An 8,203-nucleotide genomic window follows, 5' to 3' on the forward strand; every position below is an offset into this window, starting at 1 on the left:
ACAATTCATCTTTTTCGACAAGTTCCTATATCGAGCGGAATCTAATTTCCTAATACTTTGCTTTTCATAATTATTACTATTTTCATACAACTTTTATATAATACACCTCGTACGTTCATACATCGAGCGGCCATCTAATTTCATAATACTTTTTTCCGTTATTGTTAATATTTTCATAACACTTTTATATAATATACCTCGAACGGCTTCTACATAAAAAAAATTTCCATTCAATTTACACAATTCAACTTTTTCGACAAGTTCCTATATCCTGCCGACCAGACACCAAACTTAATACGGTTTTATAGACACTAGCGCCCTCTGCCGGCCAGTCACCGAACTTAACACGGTTTAATAGACACTAGCGCCCTCTGCCGGCCAGAAGACAAACTAAACACCGTTTTATAGACACTAGCGCCCTCTGCCGGCCAGTCACCAAACTTAGGTAATTTCCTAATACTTTGCTTTTCATAATTATTACTATTTTCATACAACTTTTATATAATACACCTCGTACGTTCATACATCGAGCCACCATCTAATTTCATAATACTTTTTTCCGTTATTGTTAATATTTTCATAACACTTTTATATAATATACCTCGAACGGCTTCTACATAAAAAAAATTTCCATTCAATTTACACAATTCAACTTTTTCGACAAGTTGCTATATCCTGCCGACCAGACACCAAACTTAATACGGTTTTATAGACACTAGCGCCCTCTGCCGGCCAGTCACCGAACTTAACACTGTTTTATAGACACTAGCGCCCTCTGCCGGCCAGTCACCGAACTTAACACGGTTTAATAGACACTAGCGCCCTCTGCCGGCCAGAAGACAAACCAAACACAGATTTATAGACACTAGCGCCCTCTGCCGGAGAGACGACAAACTAAACACCTTTTTATAGACACTAGCGCCCTCTGCCGGCCAGTCACCGAACTTAACACGGTTTAATAGACACTAGCGCCCTCTGCCGGCCAGAAGACAAACTAAACACAGTTTTATAGACACTAGCGCCCTCTGCCGGCCAGACGACAAACTGAACACGGTTTTATAGACACTAGCGCCCTCTGCCGGTCAGTCACCAAACTTAGGTAATTTCGTAATACTTTGTTTTTCATAATTATTACTATTTTCATAAAACTTTTATATAATACACCTCGTACGTTCATACATCGAACGGCGATCTAATTTCATAATACTTTTTTTCTTTATCGTTAATATTTTCATAACACTTTTATGTCATACACCTCGGACGACTTCTACATACAAAACATCTCCATTCAACTTCACAAATCATCTTTCTCGACAAGTTCCTATATCGAGCGGAATTAAATTTCATAATACTTGTTTTTCATTATTATTTCTATTTTCATAAAACTTTTATATAATACACCTCGTACGTTCATACATCGAGCGGCCATCTAATTTCATAATACTTTTTTCCGTTATTGTTAATATTTTCATAACACTTTTATATAATATACCTCGAACGGCTTCTACATAAAAAAAATTTCCATTCAATTTACACAATTCAACTTTTTCGACAAGTTGCTATATCCTGCCGACCAGACACCAAACTTAATACGGTTTTATAGACACTAGCGCCCTCTGCCGGCCAGTCACCGAACTTAACACGGTTTAATAGACACTAGCGCCCTCTGCCGGCCAGAAGACAAACCAAACACAGTTATATAGACACTAGCGCCCTCTGCCGGAGAGACGACAAACTAAACACCTTTTTATAGACACTAGCGCCCTCTGCCGGCCAGTCACCGAACTTAACACGGTTTAATAGACACTAGCGCCCTCTGCCGGCCAGAAGACAAACTAAACACACTTTTATAGACACTAGCGCCCTCTGCCGGCCAGACGACAAACTGAACACGGTTTTATAGACACTAGCGCCCTCTGCCAGTCAGTCACCAAACTTAGGTAATTTCGTAATACTTTGTTTTTCATAATTATTACTATTTTCATAAAACTTTTATATAATACACCTCGTACGTTCATACATCGAACGGCGATCTAATTTCATAATACTTTTTTTCTTTATCGTTAATATTTTCATAACACTTTTATGTCATACACCTCGGACGACTTCTACATACAAAACATCTCCATTCAACTTCACAAATCATCTTTCTCGACAAGTTCCTATATCGAGCGGAATTAAATTTCATAATACTTGTTTTTCATTATTATTTCTATTTTCATAAAACTTTTATATAATACACCTCGTACGTTCATACATCGAGCGGCCATCTAATTTCATAATACTTTTTTCCGTTATTGTTAATATTTTCATAACACTTTTATATAATATACCTCGAACGGCTTCTACATAAAAAAAATTTCCATTCAATTTACACAATTCAACTTTTTCGACAAGTTGCTATATCCTGCCGACCAGACACCAAACTTAATACGGTTTTATAGACACTAGCGCCCTCTGCCGGCCAGTCACCGAACTTAACACGGTTTAATAGACACTAGCGCCCTCTGCCGGCCAGAAGACAAACTAAACACAGTTTTATAGACACTAGCGCCCTCTGCCGGCCAGACGACAAACTGAACACGGTTTTATAGACACTAGCGCCCTCTGCCGGTCAGTCACCAAACTTAGGTAATTTCGTAATACTTTGTTTTTCATAATTATTACTATTTTCATAAAACTTTTATATAATACACCTCGTACGTTCATACATCGAGCGGCGATCTAATTTCATAATACTTTTTTTCTTTATCGTTAATATTTTCATAACACTTTTATGTCATACACCTCGGACGACTTCTACATACAAAACATCTCCATTCAACTTCACAAATCATCTTTCTCGACAAGTTCCTATATCGAGCGGAATTAAATTTCATAATACTTGTTTTTCATTATTATTTCTATTTTCATACAACTTTTATATAATACACCTCGTACGTTCATACATCGAACGGCGATCTAATTTCATAATACTTTTTTTCTTTATCGTTAATATTTTCATAACACTTTTATGTCATACACCTCGGACGACTTCTACATACAAAACATCTCCATTCAACTTCACAAATCATCTTTCTCGACAAGTTCCTATATCGAGCGGAATTAAATTTCATAATACTTGTTTTTCATTATTATTTCTATTTTCATACAACTTTTATATAATACACCTCGTACGTTCATACATCGAGCGGCGATCTAAATTCATAATACTTTTTTTCCTTATTGTTAATATTTTCATAACACTTTTATGTCATACACCTCGAACGGCTTCTACATAAAAAAAATTTCCATTCAATTTACACAATTCAACTTTTTCGACAAGTTCCTATATCCTGCCGACCAGACACCAAACTTAATACGGTTTTATAGACACTAGCGCCCTCTGCCGGCCAGTCACCGAACTTAACACTGTTTTATAGACACTAGCGCCCTCTGCCGGAGAGACGACAAACTAAACACCTTTTTATAGACACTAGCGCCCTCTGCCGGAGAGACGACAAACTAAACACCTTTTCATAGACACTAGCGCCCTCTGCCGGAGAGACGACAAACTAAACACCTTTTTATAGACACTAGCGCCCTCTGCCGGCCAGTCACCGAACTTAACACGGTTTAATAGACACTAGCGCCCTCTGCCGGCCAGAAGACAAACTAAACACCGTTTTATAGACACTAGCGCTCTCTGCCGGCCAGTCACCGAACTTAGCTAATTTCATAATACTTTGCTTTTCATAATTATTACTATTTTCATACAACTTTTATATAATACACCTCGTACGTTCATACATCGAGCGACGATCTAATTTCATAATACTTTTTTTCTTTATCGTTAATATTTTCATAACACTTTTATGTCATACACCTCGGACGACTTCTACATACAAAACATCTCCATTCAACTTCACATATCATCTTTCTCGACAAGTTCCTATATCGAGCGGAATCTAATTTCCTAATACTTTGCTTTTCATAATTATTACTATTTTCATACAACTTTTATATAATACACCTCGTACGTTCATACATCGAGCGGCCATCTAATTTCATAATACTTTTTTCCGTTATTGTTAATATTTTCATAACACTTTTATATAATATACCTCGAACGGCTTCTACATAAAAAAAATTTCCATTCAATTTACACAATTCAACTTTTTCGACAAGTTGCTATATCCTGCCGACCAGACACCAAACTTAATACGGTTTTATAGACACTAGCGCCCTCTGCCGGCCAGTCACCGAACTTAACACGGTTAAATAGACACTAGCGCCCTCTGCCGGCCAGAAGACAAACTAAACACCGTTTTATAGACACTAGCGCCCTCTGCCGGCCAGTCACCAAACTTAGGTAATTTCCTAATACTTTGCTTTTCATAATTATTACTATTTTCATACAACTTTTATATAATACACCTCGTACGTTCATACATCGAGCGGCCATCTAATTTCATAATACTTTTTTCCGTTATTGTTAATATTTTCATAACACTTTTATATAATATACCTCGAACGGCTTCTACATAAAAAAAATTTCCATTCAATTTACACAATTCAACTTTTTCGACAAGTTGCTATATCCTGCCGACCAGACACCAAACTTAATACGGTTTTATAGACACTAGCGCCCTCTGCCGGCCAGTCACCGAACTTAACACTGTTTTATAGACACTAGCGCCCTCTGCCGGCCAGTCACCGAACTTAACACGGTTTAATAGACACTAGCGCCCTCTGCCGGCCAGAAGACAAACCAAACACAGTTTTATAGACACTAGCGCCCTCTGCCGGAGAGACGACAAACTAAACACCTTTTTATAGACACTAGCGCCCTCTGCCGGCCAGTCACCGAACTTAACACGGTTTAATAGACACTAGCGCCCTCTGCCGGCCAGAAGACAAACTAAACACCGTTTTATAGACACTAGCGCTCTCTGCCGGCCAGTCACCGAACTTAGCTAATTTCGTAATACTTTGCTTTTCATAATTATTACTATTTTCATACAACTTTTATATAATACACCTCGTACGTTCATACATCGAGCGACGATCTAATTTCATAATACTTTTTTTCTTTATCGTTAATATTTTCATAACACTTTTATGTCATACACCTCGGACGACTTCTACATACAAAACATCTCCATTCAACTTCACAAATCATCTTTCTCGACAAGTTCCTATATCGAGCGGAATTAAATTTCATAATACTTGTTTTTCATTATTATTTCTATTTTCATACAACTTTTATATAATACACCTCGTACGTTCATACATCGAGCGGCGATCTAAATTCATAATACTTTTTTTCCTTATTGTTAATATTTTCATAACACTTTTATGTGATAGATACACCTCGGACGGCTTTTAAATACAAAACATCTCCACTCAATTTTCACAAATCATCTTTTTCGACAAATTGCTATATCGAGCGGAATTTAATTTCATAATACTTGTTTTTCATTATTATTTCTATTTTCATACAACTTTTATATAATACACCTCGTACGTTCATACATCGAGCGGCGATCTAAATTCATAATACTTTTTTTCCTTATTGTTAATATTTTCATAACACTTTTATGTCATACACCTCGGACGGCTTTTAAATACAAAACATCTCCACTCAATTTTCACAAATCATCTTTCTCGACAAATTGCTATATCGAGCGGAATTTAATTTCATAATACTTGTTTTTTATTATTATTTCTATTTTCATACAACTTTTATATAATACACCTCGTACGTTCATACATCGAGCGGCGATCTAATTTCATAATACTTTTTTTCCTTATGGTTAATATTTTCATAACACTTTTATGTCATACACCTCGGACGACTTCTACATACAAAACATCTCCATTCAACTTCACAAATCATCTTTCTCGACAAGTTCCTATATCGAGCGGAATTAAATTTCATAATACTTGTTTTTCATTATTATTTCTATTTTCATACAACTTTTATATAATACACCTCGTACGTTCATACATCGAGCGGCGATCTAATTTCATAATACTTTTTTTCCTTATTGTTAATATTTTCATAACACTTTTATGTCATACACCTCGGACGGCTTTTAAATACAAAACATCTCCACTCAATTTTCACAAATCATCTTTCTCGACAAATTGCTATATCGAGCGGAATTTAATTTCATAATACTTGTTTTTCATTATTATTTCTATTTTCATACAACTTTTATATAATACACCTCGTACGTTCATACATCGAGCGGCGATCTAATTTCATAATACTTTTTTTCCTTATTGTTAATATTTTCATAACACTTTTATGTCATACACCTCGGACGGCTTTTAAATACAAAACATCTCCACTCAATTTTCACAAATCATCTTTCTCGACAAATTGCTATATCGAGCGGAATTAAATTTCATAATACTTGTTTTTCATTATTATTTCTATTTTCATACAACTTTTATATAATACACCTCGTACGTTCATACATCGAGCGGCGATCTAATTTCATAATACTTTTTTTCCTTATTGTTAATATTTTCATAACACTTTTATGTCATACACCTCGGACGGCTTTTAAATACAAAACATCTCCACTCAATTTTCACAAATCATCTTTCTCGACAAATTGCTATATCGAGCGGAATTTAATTTCATAATACTTGTTTTTTATTATTATTTCTATTTTCATACAACTTTTATATAATACACCTCGTACGTTCATACATCGAGCGGCGATCTAATTTCATAATACTTTTTTTCCTTATTGTTAATATTTTCATAACACTTTTATGTCATACACCTCGGACGGCTTTTAAATACAAAACATCTCCACTCAATTTTCACAAATCATCTTTCTCGACAAATTGCTATATCGAGCGGAATTAAATTTCATAATACTTGTTTTTCATTATTATTTCTATTTTCATACAACTTTTATATAATACACCTCGTACGTTCATACATCGAGCGGCGATCTAATTTCATAATACTTTTTTTCCTTATTGTTAATATTTTCATAACACTTTTATGTCATACACCTCGGACGGCTTTTAAATACAAAACATCTCCACTCAATTTTCACAAATCATCTTTCTCGACAAATTGCTATATCGAGCGGAATTTAATTTCATAATACTTGTTTTTCATTATTATTTCTATTTTCATACAACTTTTATATAATACACCTCGTACGTTCATACATCGAGCGGCCATCTAATTTCATAATACTTTTTTTCCTTATTGTTAATATTTTCATAACACTTTTATGTGATAGATACACCTCGGACGGCTTCTAAATACAAAACATGTAATTTCATAATACTTCTTTTTAATATTCACAATACATCTTTTATATATTTTCACTATACATCTTTATTAATGTTAATGTAGAAGGCGTACCGTTGTACAGCGCACATATATGTGTGGTGTATCGAAGTTGACGTCTCGTTAAATTTTAATAAACTCGTTATAATTTACGTAAAGACGTTGTTTCGGTCATTCCACATCGGTGGATTATATAGTTTTCTGAAAGGGTCCCCGTTCTCCTCCAATATATTAACGTATATTGCTAGCGGTTCCCTTTTTAGATATTATATCAATTTATCCACAAATTAAATATCTATTGCGAGATCGCGAATTTAGCTAGCGTTCTATCGTGAGCGATTCATATGCGATCGTCTATGAAAAATATATATTATATTACACTTTTATATATATAATATACACAATATTTGCGATAACTCTCATTATTCCGTGCGAGAATAAAAATTTCGTTCATTATTACCTAATGTATAAACCATGTCGCTTACAATCTAGCGAAGGGTAGAGATAATGTCGAAATTGTAGCCCGGTCGACGTAATCATCTAATTTTTCTCATTTCGATTAAATTTAGATAGATTTATAGTCGATTCGGTGAAATTTTATAAAATAAGAAAAAATATAAATAAAGCGTGGCGCTGAAAATTATATATTTTCAATAATAAGCGCAGCAAACACGCAAAAGAAAAAGTAAATAACAATGTGTTTATACACGGAATATAGATGATTATTATATTATGTATAAATATAAAGTATATATGTAATATAAAAAACATCATCATAATTTATCCTCTTTTGGATATTGTTATTAAAACTTTTTCGATAATAGTTTTTTATTATAAAATATATATATATATATAATAATAATAGTAATAATATATATTATATATATTATAAAACACAGT

Source organism: Diorhabda carinulata, unplaced genomic scaffold (assembly GCF_026250575.1).
Source record: "Diorhabda carinulata isolate Delta unplaced genomic scaffold, icDioCari1.1 Dcau_32, whole genome shotgun sequence".
Taxonomy (NCBI): Eukaryota; Metazoa; Arthropoda; class Insecta; order Coleoptera; family Chrysomelidae; genus Diorhabda; species Diorhabda carinulata.